This window comes from Aquarana catesbeiana, linkage group LG02 (genome assembly GCF_042186555.1).
Source record: "Aquarana catesbeiana isolate 2022-GZ linkage group LG02, ASM4218655v1, whole genome shotgun sequence".
In the NCBI taxonomy this organism is placed as follows: domain Eukaryota; kingdom Metazoa; phylum Chordata; class Amphibia; order Anura; family Ranidae; genus Aquarana; species Aquarana catesbeiana.
Window position 1 is genome coordinate 719,784,051 of NC_133325.1, and position 17,328 is coordinate 719,801,378.

Here is a 17,328-nt window from a genome sequence, read left to right on the forward strand (position 1 = left end):
GCCATTCACCGGAAGGAACAAGCCAACAGAAAGCAAAAACCATATAATCTCCTTGTTTTCCCTTTGAGTCATAGAAACTTACTGATGCCGTAGATGGAAAGTTTATCTATTGCTGACAATTATCGAGCAACAAAAGATTAAATCTATAAAGTTATTCAATTTGCTTGGTGATCAACATTTAACCATCTTAAAGTGTCATCACTGTCAGGAATAAAAACCATATGCAGGACATCTCTGTAAAAAATAAACATTTCCCTGTGTTTTATTTTATTAAACACAATGCAACGCCCGAAAAATATCTCTTGACCCTAGCAGAAATGCACTCAGCTTCTAATTTCCTTGTATAGGCTTCCAACACAGTACCTTTTCTGGATTGAAATCACAAGAAATTGTGTCAGCCCTCCCCAGTCATCTTTAGCCTTAGGGCGGTGTTTTGTAGTCCAAGATAGGGCTGATTAGACTTGAGATAGCACAGGAAGTGTGCATAGGATACAGTACAGCTGTGAATTTCTAACAGCATCAACAGGTTTTTTTTGCACTTATCAAACAAATATAACAAAATGCAATATTTAACAGACCAAAAGGAAGCAAATAAGAGATGTTCACTATAATGGTTTACATACGCTCTAACAATACAAATGCTATTTTGGTAAAATGTAATTATTGAACAATACAGCATAATAATAATAGTAATGATGATGATAAAAATATTAATATAACACAAATCCCAAAAGAAAAAAATATGTTAAAGCAGGCACAGGAGAAAGAAGTTTGTAACATCAAAAGGGAACAGGTAAGGACATGGGGCATTAAAAAGCATAGTATGAAAACTGTTTAATAGCATGAAGCCGCTTTCTAAAAGACTTCACTTTGACGTATCTCTTCCTTTTGGAATAGGCACTTTCTATATAACCTGGAGTGTGTGAGCAGGGACTGGTTATTTTGGATCCTTTCATGCCAGCAAGTGGTAGAAGGGCTCAGTGGAGGGGTAAAACGAATTCCTCCTCTATTCTTGACACAGTGGTACTTACATTGCATACTGTATAAGCATGATATTATTTCATATACAGTATATTATTTGAATAGACTGTGTAGTGGTTCTGTATACGTTTTCGTTATTTAATTATTATGATCAGGATTTGAAAGTAATACAACTTGTCAGGTAAGGCCAGAAAGATTGGCAATGTGATTGAGAATGGTATGAAGTTTGATAGAGAGGTGTATATATAAACTCAGACAGTGCAAAATCCTTGGATATTGTCCTTGATAATGAAACGCATTGGGTGGGGCAAATCTCTGTGACATCTACGCATGGACAAGGGAGGCTACATGCCAGCATTTAAGGCAAATTCACTCTAGTGTATCGATCTGCATTTTGGCGCACTTGTAAATGCAGATCAACACATAAAAAAATATTTTTTTTTTATGTGTCATATTCCCACTACTGTGCTGCGTTGGCCTGCATTGCATTGTGTTGCATTTGTGCATGTTAATGAGTGAACAGGCCCTAAAAGACCGAAAAAAACTCTGTGTACTAGGGGAATAATAAATCAGTGCTGTTACCATCCTTATTCAAGAGGTCAGGCAAATCTGATGAGCAGCCTAATTTACAGGGGGTTGCTTGGATTGTAGATCACTCGCACTTCCTCACATAAAGGGGTTGATTTACTAAAGGCAAATAGACTGTGCACTTTGCAAAGTGCAGTTGCACTCTCCAGAGCTTAGTAAATTAGGTAAAGTTTCTTTACAAAGAATTTTTAGCGCAAAGGAAAAAAAAAAGAAAAAACAGCATTTTTGCTTTCACATGATTGGATGATGGAAGTCAGAAGAGCTTCTGCTCATTTACTAGGCTCTGGAGCAATTGCTCTTGCAGAGTGCAACTACAATTTGAAAAGTGTGCAGTCTATTTGTGTTTAGTAAATCAACCCCAAAGAGTGCAGTTTGTACACTATTAAACAAAAATAGGTTATGTATAGTGGTTACTGGTGGATTATACAGACTTATAATGTGATGAAATTAACTATAGTAACTTGCACTTGACGCCTTATGTCAGTGGTCAGTGTTGAAAGTCCCCATTAAATGATGGCGGTTAGTGATGTTGTTGCCCCCATAACATATGTGTTTAGTGGTCACTGCAGTGCCCTCTTACAGTGGTAGTTAGTATGCCCCTGCATATTGGTGGTAATTGCCCTCCATTAAATAAGTCGGCAGTGTGTGCCCCTTACATTGGTGGTCAGTGTGCCTCCTTTATATACTGGTGGGTACACACTTTAAAGAGAAATTCTACCTCTCTAGCCTTGGGGCCTACTGATTCACTGATTTCAGATGCCTTTATAGAAGAAAAACTAATCACACATACCAACAATCCCACTGCTGTGCCCAGCCTACCACAATGTACCACCAAGTGTCTGGTCAGCAATCCCATCAAAGGTGGCAGTAATTAAAAAGATAGTGTCCAACTAAGGCTGAGACATTTTGGCTTGATCTGATGGAAACCCTTAGAAATACAAATTAACTGCATCCCTGTACTTTTATTTTAAAATAGATAGGGGCATTAATTTCACACTATATGGGCTGGGGTAGAATAGGAATGTATTCAAGGGTGGAATATGGTAACTTGGTTGGGTTTTGTTACATTTAATAATCCTCAGTTCTTTTGGATGAAATGTCTAAGTGAATAATTATTTAGACCTGTGATGATGTTAATAGGTGTAATTATTTAAAATGTTCATTAGCTAGAATATCCATATTTATAAGCAAAACAAATAAGAAAATACACAAAACAAGCTATGTCTTATTTTTTATCTGCATGACTGTATACAAAAAAAAATCTCTCAAGGCAGTATACTGAAATATATTTATGAATGCATTCATGTCATGTGGTTTCCAAACTCACCTTGGAACTCAAGTCATTATAAAAACAAATATGAATGAAGTGCACTTATCCTTAATTATGTTTTTGGCCATCATGCTTTTGTGTCCTTACTAATCTGTTTTTGCTATTTCTCACTGCATCCTCTGTAGGGCGCCTGGCACTTGGCTACTTATTCAAATGCGTTTCTTGTTTACGGTAATTGTGCCAGAGTGTCTGCAATGTAACTAGTCTGACTCTTATTGGCCACTCTAAAATCAGAGCTTTATGCTTAGACATTTCTTTTGTGGCATAAGACACATTACATTCATTTAAAATGGTTATAGGGTCATTAATCTGACATTAACTAAGGCTATTTATGATGGCTGCCTTCATATTGGGTGACAGCTGCTTTCACTGTAAATATTTAGCTTAGATTGTTGCCCCAAAATGTACAATTTTTTACAATACAAAAGTAAAATATGGAAATTTTAAACCCATAACAATGTTTTTTTTTAAACTGATTCTAAACGTATTAAAAAACAAAAAAACCACATTATAATTACCTCCTCTGCGCAATGATTTTGCACAGAACAGCCCTGGTCTTCTTCTTCGCGGGTCCCCCGCTGGCATGACTGGCTCCTGAGCCAACTGTGCGTATCCATTGACACACAGAGTGCGGCTTGGCCCATCCCCCACTCCCTTCTCACTGGTTAATAGCAGCAGGAGCCAATGTCTCCCACTGTTGCTTCTTTGTCCAATGAAGAGAGAGAGCTGGGAGAGCTACTGCCCTCATGCATATCACTGGATCGAGATTGGGCTCAGGTAAGTATAAGGGGGAGCTGCTTGCAGAAGGTGCATAGAATGCATTAAGGCAAAAAAAATGCATACCTTTAGAACCACTTGAATTAAAAAAGACAATAGAGATATAAACATGGGCATGGCTGTCATTAATGATACTGCAGACATTAAATGGGAAGGGTAGGAAACCCTAAAAAACCAAAAAATCACTAAAATGAGCTTGCCCACTCTTACTTCTCTTCCCTGGTGAAATAAACCAAAAAATGATGTAAAGTCAACCCTGCAAATTTATTTTAGGTGTTTAGTTATGCTCTTAAAAGTAGTTACAAAAGGACACAAGCCAAAAACATGTCACAACATAAGTTGCAAATACTAGTTCAGACATACAGTATATTCTTCCATACCACATACACACGTTTGATTAACCCTACCCCCTCTTTATAGACAATGGGGTTGGTTTACTAAAAGGAAATAGGCTGTTCACTCGACAAGAGTGAATTTCCCCTTAGCTTAGTGAATGTGGTGAAAATTTACTTTGCAAAGAGTTCCAAGCATGTGCAAGAAAAAAAACAAAGCAGCACTATTATTTGCACAAGACTGAATGATAGAAGTCAACAGAGATTCAACTCATTCACTAAACAATGCTCTGGGGAAAACTTCCTTTGCCGGGTGCAACTTCCATCGCAAAATGAACAGACTATTTGCCTTTGGTAAATCAACTCCACTGTGTCAAGTTAAGTCCAAAGTGATACAATATCATATAGACCAAAAAAAATCATATAGAAATAATATAAATGGGTATAAAAGAAGAAGTTAAAGAACATTAGTATGCAGTCCTAACCAGGTCCCACAGATTTTATTTAATTTATCTGAGAATACCCTGGCTTTGAGGATAAGGTTATTAGGTGAGGCTTCATCTACCAAAACCATAAACATACTGGTAGTAGGAGTACAAGGGTTTTTCCAAAGGATCAGTATAGAGTTGCATGCATAGAAGCATAATAAGCTGAACAGAGTTCTGTTGGCAGAGTGTGAAATAAAAGATTCAAGAACGCCAAGCAATAGAACTTCTGGGGTTTGGGGGATGGAAGTGTCCACTTTGCATTGCATGAATGAGCAAATCTGAGTCCAGTAATCCTGCATGGGCACTGCACTGATTTATATTTACCCAAATCTGTAGCACTTGTACAGCCCTACAGGTGATTTTTGTTCTCCATTGAACATTAAAGTGCTACTGCAAATAAACTGTACAATTTTCAAAAATAGTTTATGTAAAATAGATTATAATAATACTTCTGGAAAAATATTAAAGTGTTTTAGGAAATTACAAGATTGGTGGAATCTTGAGGAATACATAATTTTTAGGCAAACAGCTGACTTGTTTACTACCCACATACAAGAATACTGCCAGCTTTCATTTTTCTGTCTCCTTGTACCTACAACAGCAGTGAATATAGAGCACTGGATTGCACAGCAAGGTTATATAAATGTCAAATATCTCATTTTCAACAGATCTCCTAAAGCAGTGGTTCTCAACGCTTATCCTCAGGACCCATCAACAGGCCAGATTTTAAGTATTACCTTGGGGAGATGCAAACTAGAATACTGCAATCACTGAGCAGCAAATGTTATCACCTGTGATTTATTTCAGTTATCGTGCAAACCTGGCCTGTTGGTGGGTCCTGAGGACAGGAGTTGAGAATCATGGTCTTAACTGTCTTAAAGTATAACTAAAGGCAAAACTTTTTTTTACTGAAAGAAAATCCAACGTGTTGTTGTCAAAACAGGAATAGAGGAGAAATGCGCCAATGGGGACACTTGTTCTGGTTACCCTGGTGACAACAAGGGATTCCCTCACTCTGAAGGGATTTCCTCTCACTTCCGGTTTTAACTAAGGCAAAACAAGTGAAGGGAAATCTCCCCAATGAGAGACAGATAATAAGCAAAAAACTGGCAGGAGTTATAACCCTCCCTTAACCTATCCAAACTGAAAAAAATGCCTTTAGTTCTACTTCCCTTATTCCTAATTATAATATACTGTACATGGCAGTTTCTGGAGTTCTTCACTCTTTGCAATCATAATGATAGAGCAGCAACAGTCACTCAAAGTCTTCTACATTTTGTAGACCTGCAGCAAAGATATTTGGGTGCCCCTCTGCTTTTAAACTCATGTACCTTAGTAGGGCTTTCCCACTCTATGTTTTATGGGTTTGTTTGTCTCTTACTTTATTTTTGCACATGTTGCTTCTGTTTATAATTGTTTGAGAACATATGCAGTATATGGAGGCCCTGAAATCTGTAATAAACCCATTCTGTGCACTTTTTGCTGGAAAAATTGTGTTTACATGCCAGGGCTGCATCATTTCCTTTGCTTGACGTCAGCTCCGAGATCCCGCGAGACTGTCTGCCATTCACAAGCTGAGCCTTAACCGGAAGTGAGCACGCAAGATTAGGGACATGGAAAGGGAGTAAGGGCGGAAGTAATAACACTATTGAACACGGAAGACAGAAGTCAGCATGGCAGCAGCTGCAGAGGAAAAAGAGCTTTATCAAATACAATGTTTTTACAAGTAAGATGCCTTCATATATTTTCCCTATGCAGCTCTTTGATTTAAAGTAATTTATTGAACTTCATTCTGTGTATTTTCGGGTAGAAGTATTTTGGCATCAATGACTCAATAGGGTAATGACAATATTGCAATATGTGTTTATATGTGTATATACAGTATGTCAATCATATCCAAGCCCACTGAGAAGAAAAGGTCCCCATTAACAGAAATTGTATAAAAACGTATGAATCACAAAGAAAGAGCAAACAAATGCCACAACTTTGGCTCCACTGAATGGAAGCAAGACATGCAAATAAAATACCCCCATTTGTCTGTAAGGCATGAAGTTCAAAGTTAAGAGTTAAAGACTTATGCCATAATGAAAGTAAAATTGCTTTTATAGATGATAAGGAGCTGATTGCTTCAATAAAGTAAGTTGGGCAGTTTACTTGTTGTGGGAGTCTCTAAGGGCAATGACACCCTCTATTGCCTCTCACTATCTAGTCATAAGAGAAAAAGACAAGAGACAATGACAAGAGACCCAAGTGTAAGTGTTTGTATCTTCTAAATACACTTCATGCCAATAAGGCACATGTGGAAAGCTTTGGAGGGTTTCAGCAAGCCCAAACTTTTAGCATAAGCAGATAGCACAATACAGTGAGAGGAGACCTGCATTTTGTTCATTCCATTGAGTCGGAAAGCAGAAAATGTATAGAATAGGTGTAAGTAAAATCTAGCAATAAATGTTAGAGCTAAACATAGTTCAAACATCACAATGCATTTTTTACATTGGATGCTGCAATACAAATACTTTAGCGCCAGAACATTTTTTTGAATATTAATTGCTCATTATCTGAACCTTGCTAAATGTCTGCAAATTAACACTAACTTTATTATTTATTATTAATATAATAATTAATTAATTATTGGTTTGTCTGGAAAAGTGCTTAGCCTACAAAGGCTCAGATGCTGAATTAAGAATCGTTTTTGCTAACCACAGCAACCAATAAGACCTCTTATTTCAATCTCCTATGTTTTACTGCACATGAATAGTGGTCCGTTTAGTTGTTATGTTTAACAATCAATATTGTCCCTTCAGATGCACTTATACATGACATCCAGTTTGTCTTGGGGAAACTATTTTAAGTATTTTTCAAGGAGCCAGATTTTTTTTTACAAAGTGTAACACATTTTACTTTTTCCTATCCCTGTATTCAAACCTCAGATCCATTTTCTGATTAATATAAAATATCCTAGAGCTGTAAACAAAGTTAAAGTGTATGCTTTGAGTTCCCAAGATTGAAGCACAAGTCATCCTCTGCATCCAATTGTTTAAATTAGTCATTCAGTCTTCCATCTGACCCCAGTATTTTACCATTCTTCCCACTCATGAAATCTGAGTGCAGGCAGATAACTGCCTGCAAGCTCCTATCCGTGAATGAATATGGCCGCCATGGGGCGAGGTTGTTACTAGGCAGCATGTCTCTCCACATGGCTGCCTTTCAGTTCCATGCTGTCTTGCCGTGCTTTTGTCTGTTTATCTTTTTGAGTGAAACAGCTTACAAAAGAAGATGCTCAAAAGCAGTACAGCAGAAGAATGAAAGTGTCAGCATGAAATACAATCCATTACAGATCACCAGGTGTAATTCCATTTGGAACGAAAGATCATTTTTAGAGCATGCTACTGTTAACCCTTGTTCACGTTTCCTTTTTCCCCACATTTAATGCATCAAAGGCTCTAAGTTTTAAATCTAAGGTGTTCCTGTGAACAGCTTGCAGCGGACACATTAAATTCTTTTGGAAGGAACTGGGCTGCAGGAAGTCACACAAATCAAAAATTCTACAGATCCAACTTTATTTGACATGTTCTAGATTGGTTATTTATAACTGCTGTTATAATGTGCAAGAAAAATACCAAGAAAATGTTCTGAATGTAGAAGAAAATTTTATTTTTTTTGTCACTCAGAAAAGATACCTATAAACAACCTTTACTGTGCTTTTTTTAAGGATGGCAGCATCCTAAAATATAACCGGGACCCTAGCTGTGAAGTTGACAGTATTCTTGGTTCCAAAAATTTGTGTCTCCACTAAAATCTAAATGAATATTTGCCATACAGGTTGGAACACTAGAAATCAGAAACAGGAATCAAATTTACTGATTACACATTGATGATCAGTGACTAATCAAAATGATTTTGGCAGGACTGGCATGAGTCAAGATGGCCATACATGCTTTAGTTTTCTTCGTTCAGTCAGGCGTCTGAATGAAAAGAAGAAAGGGAACCAATTCCCCTATCCACATTATAGGTGGATGCGGGAATGCTCCCTGCTGTGTTAGAATACACTGATGAGCACTGCAGCAGATTGGTTACAGGGGCTGATCAAAGCTAAATGCTGCAGAACCTTTCAAATCCAACAAACAGCCCTAACAGCCTATTGTAACCTCCACAAAGAATAAAAGTAGTGCCAGGGGTGTCTGCTATGTATGTGCTCAATACTGGGCACATACAATAAGTCTCTAGGAATGTCTGCAGAAAAAAAGTTATAATAAAAGTTATTATAACTTTTATTATAATAAAAGTTATAATAGAAATAGTCTCTGGAATATCACAATAGAAATCACAATTGAAATCTACTCCAACAATGGAAGACTATAACATCTTTTCAGCTAAACCTATAGTGTCTACGGCTGAAGTGAACAGTCATACATTTCTATGAAGAATACATACTGTACAAAAATGTGCACCACCAATATTGTGTTACCCATGGTTGCTTAGAATTACATTTTTATCTTCGGCTCCTGTTCTGTAAACATTAAAGTATTATAGTAACTTCTTATAGCATTTGTGGCTTAACCTTTAAGATGACTGGGCATAGCAGAAAAGTAGCCTGCATAGTAGGAAAAGGTTCTCCACTGATATTGCAAAGATATGCTATAATTATGCTACATGGACCTTTGGAGCCTCTGTGAATTGTATGATTTCTGTTTTTCATTCATCAACAGGAGATGTCGAAAACTGCGTCAACCTGGGTTGCAAAACTTTCTTTACTATTTAGTTCCCTGGTGCCTAACACGTGGCCCAAGGGCCACATACAGTCCTTTAATATTTACTCCGTGGTCTCTAACCCCAGCAGCCAGTAGTCATTATTTTCCTTGCCTAAGTGCTTTTTTAGGGAAAGTGAAGGAAAAGATTAATTGTACTGGTCACCACTAGCTAAATTATTTGCTTTATTTTGCTTTATTTTTCAAACTATATTGCTTTTTCTGTGTTGTCTATTCTTTGTTTTGTTTGCTTTGTTTGTTTTTTTTATTTGTTTTCCTGACTTTTATAATGGCTCCTGATGAGAGGAATATCAAATGTGATACCAGTATCTTATAAGCATTCTCTTGTAAAGGTGTTGTAATGGCAGTAATCTATTCTCTAGCAACCTGTTGTAACGTGCCCTCAGTCTCTGACCGTTTACTATAGTATGTTCAGTCTCTAACCACTTTTATTGCATTCCTATTAAATACACTGGGCATTATGTGTGGCTTTTGGTAATGTCAGGGTATTCAATTGAGGCCCCCTAAATCAAAAAGTTGATCACCATTGGTTTGGATAATAATGTATTTTCTGTAACAAAAATCAAAGCTCTATATATCCTGTAAACTACAGGAGAACCTATACAGCAAAGCCAGACTATGTACACATGACCCAATGACAGAACCATTTTAAATATGATTTTAAAAGTTTATGTATTCATCTGTATTTGTATATTTATTGTTAATGTATATTTTACTAAGAATATTCAACGTGGTATTGTTAGTAAGATCTGAGAAAAGAAGTGCCACGTAATCCTTTTCAGTAGTTATTAAAAGATGTAGGAAGATACAAGTTACTGTTTGGTAAAAAAAATTATATTGAGCAAACAACAGTTCCAAGATCTGGACTTTATCGTGAATGTGGGCAGATTTGGTACATATTTGCTTAAGGGAATGATTTGTTAAAAGTACAGTGAAATGCTCAAACCAGCTGTTTAACAGCTTTCTTCCCCGCTGCTTGGAACATGTAAAGACCAAGTTATGCTTTGCATCAATTTATTTAGCTTTTATACTCTCTAATTACAAACTTATCCATCTGAAGAGATAAAACAAATATGCTGTCTCACAAATTGTGTGGTACTGTGATACATTTGTAACAAAAATTATAGCAGACCTTTAGGCACGATCATCTATACCAGGTAAAAGACACACAGAAGTTGCAGGATTCACCTCAACTTCATTGTAACTGCCAATCATACATGATTCAGCTCATAACAACAGCAGGCAAAGAGCAGTTCAAGTATGGAAGTCTAAAGAATACGTTTTATATTAAACTCTGACCACAACACAAGGAGCTATGAAGGAGAGATAAGCTGGAAATCTGATTAATTTCGTAAATTGCCAAACCGGTCCACAAGACCCTTTATCAGTTCAATATTGAATGTTGATAGCACAGTGTTCCTCAAAGGGGAAGCACACAGCTCTCCAGACAGAAAGAACAGTGCTCCTCAAAGGGGAAGCCCACTGCTCCCCACACATCTGGCTAACTGGCAAGATCTAACAGGGATCTAACTTTCAAAGCTAAAGGAGGTTATGCGGCAACAATGCCCACACCAATGACATCATTGGCCTTTTAAGGAAGTAACTCCTTATTAGATTGTATCCTATTGAGGAAATATAACACTTCCTTATTTTAACAGTGATGTCACACATGGGATGTCAGGGCTTCTTTGAAGGGAAACTGCATATTTTTAACTCAACAGTGAATTTGTAAACAATCATTTGGGCCCTGTCCTATGCCAGCTCTGCAACACTTCCTGGTACCTCTCTCGTCAGCTGATCAAGTTTCTCCAAGGAGGTTTTCACTGTGTTTTCACAGCTTTCCCCTTGTCCTATGCCAGCTCTGCAACACTTCCTGGTACCTCTCTCGACAGCCAATCAAGCTCCCTGTCCTATGCCAGCTCTGCAACACTTCCTGATGCCTCTCTCATAAAGCAGGAGCTTGATCAGCTGACGAGAGAGGTACCAGGAAGTGTTGCAGAGCTGGCATAGGACAGGGGGAAGCCGTGAAATCTGGGGCTGCAGAACCGGACCACAGGTGACTCTATCACTCAGCACTATAGCACTTTAAAAAGCGTTTTTATTATTTTTTCTCAAAATGTTTTTATTTGCTAAGTTGCACAAACAGGTTAACATTTGTTCTCGTATGGAATAATTGAACATACACAGTAATCAAAACATCCAGAGTAACAGGTTAAAGTACAGATAACGGTAACGATCCTTAGCGTCTCTATAGACTTTGGTTTGCAGTATCGAGACATCAAAACATTTCAAATATAATGGTTCTATTGTCTGTATCAAGTCTACAACTTGTGGTAATTCTTAGTAACTGTTGTGTCATCCCAATTTTGGGTCTGTAGGAGTGAATGTATTACCCTGATATAGAAACCGTTTCTAATATTGTGAGGGATCAATCGGTCGGTTTCTCTCTTGACCAGCTAGGTCATCTCTATGAGTGCGTGGGTGATCTCAGAGATTAGAGAGAGGATCGAGTAGGATAAGTGTATATTATGCGGTTGCTGGTAACCTGTTATGGTATTAGTTGTGGGGAGGATAAAGAGAAAGGGGGAGGGAGGGGGGTGAAACATATGAGGGTAGGGGAAATGACACCTAACCTAGGGGGGGTGGGGGTGGGGGTAGGTGTGTCCCTGCTTGGGGTTGTTTTTAATAGTAATAGAAAGAAGCTGTCTATGGGTGTGGGAGGGAGGGGCCCATATGAGAGAGTGGATGATATGAGGAACAGGGCTACTGTCTCTGGGATTAAGGTTGACCTTCTCTTGCTTCCCTCCTCGTGGGATTATCCCCCGGATATCTGTAGGCTTCTATGGAATTGTGAGGAGTGGATGGTTCTATTAATTCATAGAAAGTCTAGATTTCTGAGTTCGGTATGTTATAGGTTAATTTTTGGTTTGTTGGAGGGCGTATTCTGGTGTGGTTTGGAAATGTTTCCAACATGCCCATTTTATGCCAAATTTGCTGGGGGAATCTCTTGCTATGTGAATTAATTCTTCTAACTCTGCAATTCTTTTGATTCTACAGAACCATTCCTTCAATGACGGGATGGTTTGGGATTTCCAATGCATCGGTATGCACTGTTTTGCCGCATTTACCATGTGCATTGCCAGGGATTTGTGATAGGTACGATGTGATAGGTTTGAGTGATGTAGGAGAAATTGAGCAGGTGACCAGTCCAAATCATATGTAGAGACAAGTGAGGTTATGTGATGTACTTTTTTCCAAAATGATTGGATTTGTGGACAGATGTGCAGAAATGTGCCTGGTTGTGAGTTGCATCTCCTGCAGCAATCTGTGATTGCTGGATTAAATTTGTGTAGTAATTCAGGTGTGCGGTACCATCGGGATTTAATTTTATAACCATTTTCCTGAGTGGAAACATTAATGGACCCTTTGTGGAGGTTGAGATAAATGTTACCTCAATCTACTTGCGTGAGAGAAAGTGACAGGTCTTTTTCCCAAACTTTGCAAATCACTGAGCTGTTGGACTGACAATCCATAAAAAGAAGGGAATGTGTAGCAGAGATCAAGTGTGTCTGGGGGGACGACTGGGAACAGAGGTGTTCAAAAGGCATAAGCTGTCTAGAGCATGAGGATTTCTTGGCTAATGTTCCTAAAAACTGTGCGATTAGAAGGTATGTCCATGGAGGTATCGGGGGTCTGTAAAATCGTGTAGAGAGGAGAGGTGCTGTGTAAAGTTTACCCTGGTCAAAGAAATGATGAGCAAGAACCTTTTCTTCCGACCAATGTTGTGTTAAAAAGTCAGCAGACATGCCTGGGGGGAAGTCAGGGTTCAATCTTATTGGAGATAATGGGCCTGGTATATTCGATAGGGAGGATTGTTTGCATATTTTGCTAAAGCATTGAGTGGTTGGCCTGATGAGAGGATGTGATTTAAGCTCCAGGGAAATATGGCGATCAAGTATCCATGGTACTAATGCCAGATGTAATTTCAAAAAAGAGTCTTCAAGACCCCCCCAGTCTTTTGAGGATGCGTGTAGGTTCCAGTCCAGTATTCTGGTCAGATGGACTGCCTTATAGTAGTTCAGAAGGTCCAGGAGACCGATGCCTCCTAGGTGTTTGGGCAATGTTAAGTGTGTGTATTTTATTCTGGACTTGTGTCCTCCCTATATGAAGTTGGGGCAAAGGCTTCTATTTGAAGAAGGCCTGCGGTATGTGTATTTGTACTGTTTGTAGGATGAACAACATTCTTTGTAACGCATTCATTTTCAATATCGCCACCCTTCCGAACCATGAGAACACTGGTCTGTTCCAATTTTTAAGGTCAGAGGTCAGTTTGGTCAGTATCGGTAAGTAGTTCTTCGTATATAAGTCTGTCAATTTGGTGGGTAGTTGAATTCCAAGATAAGTGATTGCATCTGTCTGCCATTGGAAGAGAAAATTCTCTTTGCATTGTATGACTAAGGATTGTGGTAAAGATATATTGAGGGCAAAAAACTTAGAGAAACTTATTTTAAGGTTGGAGATCACGTTAAAGCATCTGAATTCATCTAGTAACGTGGTGTGAGGGTTTGAGAGAAACAATAAGATATCGTCTGCGTAAGCAGATATTTTGTATTCTCTCTGATTGGTTCTGATCCCTTGGATGTTTGGGTTCTGCCTGATGGAGCAAAGTAAAGGCTCCAGGGTGAGGATAAAAGGATAGGAGACAGGGGGCATCCCTGCCTTGTTCCACTATGGATGGAGAAGGCATTCAACAGGGTGTTATTTACTCTAATCCGAGCCAAGGGTTTAGCATATAGGGACATTATCAGATTAACCATATACTGTTTTATGCCCAGTGCTTGTAAGACTGCTGATGCGTTATTTATTTATTTGAAATGTGAGTTCTATATATGTGGAGTTCTGTTTGCAATTAAAAATATATCAAGCTATTGCATGCCTCTGTCATTTCCCGCATGTGATTTATATGAGGAGAGTCTCTGAACATACCAAGAGAAAATAGTTACCTCTAAAGCTGGGTTATTATCGGAAGTAGCAGGTGGCCTGTGTTCCGTACAAGTGTTCCATAAACCATTATTTTTTAAGCCCCTAAGGCGAGGGTACACCCGGTGGGGGTTGTGTGTGCACAAAGCATGAAGACACAGTTATCACATGGTTGATGTTACTATGGACTTTTGCTGTTTAGTTTAAACACTCATCAAGGATTTTTTGAAAGTCACAGAGCACAAGCACTTTATTTTCATATATATGGACTGTTGCTGTTTAGTTTAACCACTTGCTGCCCACCCACCGTCATATGACGGCGGGACGGTGCAGCTGTTATCCTGGGCCGCCGTCATATAACGGTGCTGCCTTCCAGGATCCCTAGGGGGCGCGCGCCCGCTGCGTCACTCGAGTCTCAGTGCGCGTGCCCGGCAGCCGCGATGTCTACCGGGCAACCGCGACTGCCCGGTAACCGAGCAGGACCGTGGATCTGTGTATGTAAACACACAGATCCACGTCCTGTCAGATGGGAGGAGACCGATGGTGTGTTCCTTGTACAGAGGAACACCGATCGGTCTCCTCCCCTTGTGAATCCCTTCCCCCCACAGTTAGAATCACTCCTTAGGAACACATTTAACCCTACAGCGCCCCCTCCTGGTTAACCCCTTCATTGTCAACAGTAATCAATGCATTTTTATAGCACGGATCGCTGTATAAATGGGAATGGTCCCAAAAATTTGTCAAAATTGTCCGATGTGTCAGCCGCAATATCGCAGTCATGATAAAAATCGCAGATTGCCGCCATTACTAGTAAAAAAAAATAATAATAAAAATGCTATAAATCTATCCCCTTATTTTGTAGACGCTATAACTTTTGCGCAAACCAATAAATATACGCTTATTACGATATTTTTTACCAAAAATATGTAGAAGAATATGTATCGGCCTAAACTGAGGAAGAAAATGAAGAAAAAAAAAAAAAATGGATATTTATTATAGCAAAAAGTAAAAAATATAGTGTTTTTTCAAACTTGTTGCTCTTGATTTGTTTATAGTGCAAGAAATAAAAACCACAGGGGTGATCAAATACCACCAAAAGAAAGCTCTATTAGTGGGGAAAAAATGATAAAAATGTCATTTGGGTACAGTGTTGTATGACCGCGCAATTGTTATTTAAAGTGTGACAGCGCTGAAAGATGAAAATTGGCTTGGGCAGGAAGGGGGTGAAAATACCCTGTATGGAAGTGGTTAATAACCTTATTGAGGACTGAGTGCAATATCACGGAGCACGAGCACTTTATTTAAAGTGTTTATATGTTGTTATGCGTTAGACATTTATGTTATAGATAGTGTTTATTGGATTCATATATTTTATATGTTTCCATATATATCAGCGCGGCACAGTGTGTTATATATAATATATTGCATTATCACAATCTGAGGAAGTGTGGGAAGTGCGGGCAGCTGATTATAGTTATATCTTCTGTGTTTATTTTAGGATAATTTAGGCTTAGTGCGGTAGCTCACAAGGTTTTTACCCAAAGTTTTATCTAAGGCAATTAAACATGATTTAAAGGGGTTGTAAACCCTCCTAGTTTTCCACCTTTAATGCATTATATGCATTAAAGGTGAAAAACCTTCTGTCATGTAGCAGCCCCCCAGACCCCCCATTTTACTTACCTGAACCTAGTCTTTATTGCCCCGGGGAGGAGCACACCAGCTCTAGCTGGTGTCTCGTGTCCTGATTGGATAGATTGATAGCAGCACAGCCATTGGCTCACGCTGCTGTCAATCAAATCCAATGATGAGGGCGCCAGGGGTGGGGCTGAGTCCTGCTGTCTGTGTCAATAGACGCAGTAGCAGGACTCGGGAGCATTCCCGCAGGGGTATCCTGAAGGAGAGTGCTTCTCCGACAGGGCACTTGAGGAGAGGAGGAGCCACGAGCGCCACTTAGGGACCCCAGAAGAGGAGGATCAGGGCCACTCTGTGCAAAACCAACTGCACAGTGGAGGTAAGTATGACATGTTTGTTATTAAAATTTAAAAAAAAACAAAGGCTTGCCCTTTAAATCTTGGGGATCCTGAACTACAAGAAGTGACTTAGCCACTTCAGCCCCGGAAGGATTTACCCCCTTAATGACCAGGCCATTTTTTGCAATATGCCACTGCGTCACCTTAACTGACAATTGCACATGCGATGTTGTACCCAAATAAAATTGATGTCCCTTTTTCCCACAAATAGAGCTTTCTTTTGGTGGTATTTGCGGGTATTTTTTTGCGTTTTTTATTTTTTGCGTTATAAACAAAAAAAGACTGTAAATTTTGTAAAAAAAAACAATATTTTATACTTTCTGCTATATTACATTTCCAAAAAAAAAATTATATTTAGTCATCAGTTTAGGCTGATATATATTCTGCTACATATTTATGGTAAAAAATTGCAATAAGCCTATATTGATTGGTTTGCGCAAAAGTTATAGTGTCTACAAAATAGGGGATAGATTTATGGACTTTTATTATTTTTTTATGTTTTTACTGGTAATGGCGGTGATCAGCGATTTGACCCCAAGTGACACTTTTTGGGGACCAGTGACATTATTACAGTGATCAGTGCTAAAAAAATACACTGATCAATGTATAAATGACACAGGAAGGGAAGGGGTTAACACTAGGGGACGATCAAGGGGTTAACTGTGTTCCCTGGGTGGGTTCTAACTGTGTGGGGGATGGGCTCACTGGGACAACACATAGATCGCTGTTCCTGATCACAAGGAACAGCAGATCTTCATGTTGTACCCATCACAACAGAGATCCACCTTGTTTACACCAGATACCAGTTCTGCCTCTCTGTACTGCGAACGCGGGTGGCTGATGGACATTGAGTCTACTGGACCCACGCATGCTCCCGCGGCATGTAATCGGGCGCTCACAGTATCTATTACAAAAAATTACTTACATGTACATCGTTTTGTGCAATAGAGCTAACCTGCCGCAGTATATGTACTGTGGCTGGTCGGCAAGTGGTTAAGTGACCTTATGCTAGGTCCAGAAGCATTTTCCCTGGTCTTTCATATCAATGTGTAT

At 39.0% G+C, this 17,328-nt stretch overlaps 1 protein-coding gene across 2 annotated transcripts in view; it reads right to left on the reverse strand.

Moving 5' to 3' along the window:
• Positions 1–17,328, reverse strand: part of CADM2 (cell adhesion molecule 2) — a 729,321-nt gene that overhangs the window by 184,168 nt on the left and 527,825 nt on the right. The gene's annotated exons all lie outside the window — the stretch shown is intronic.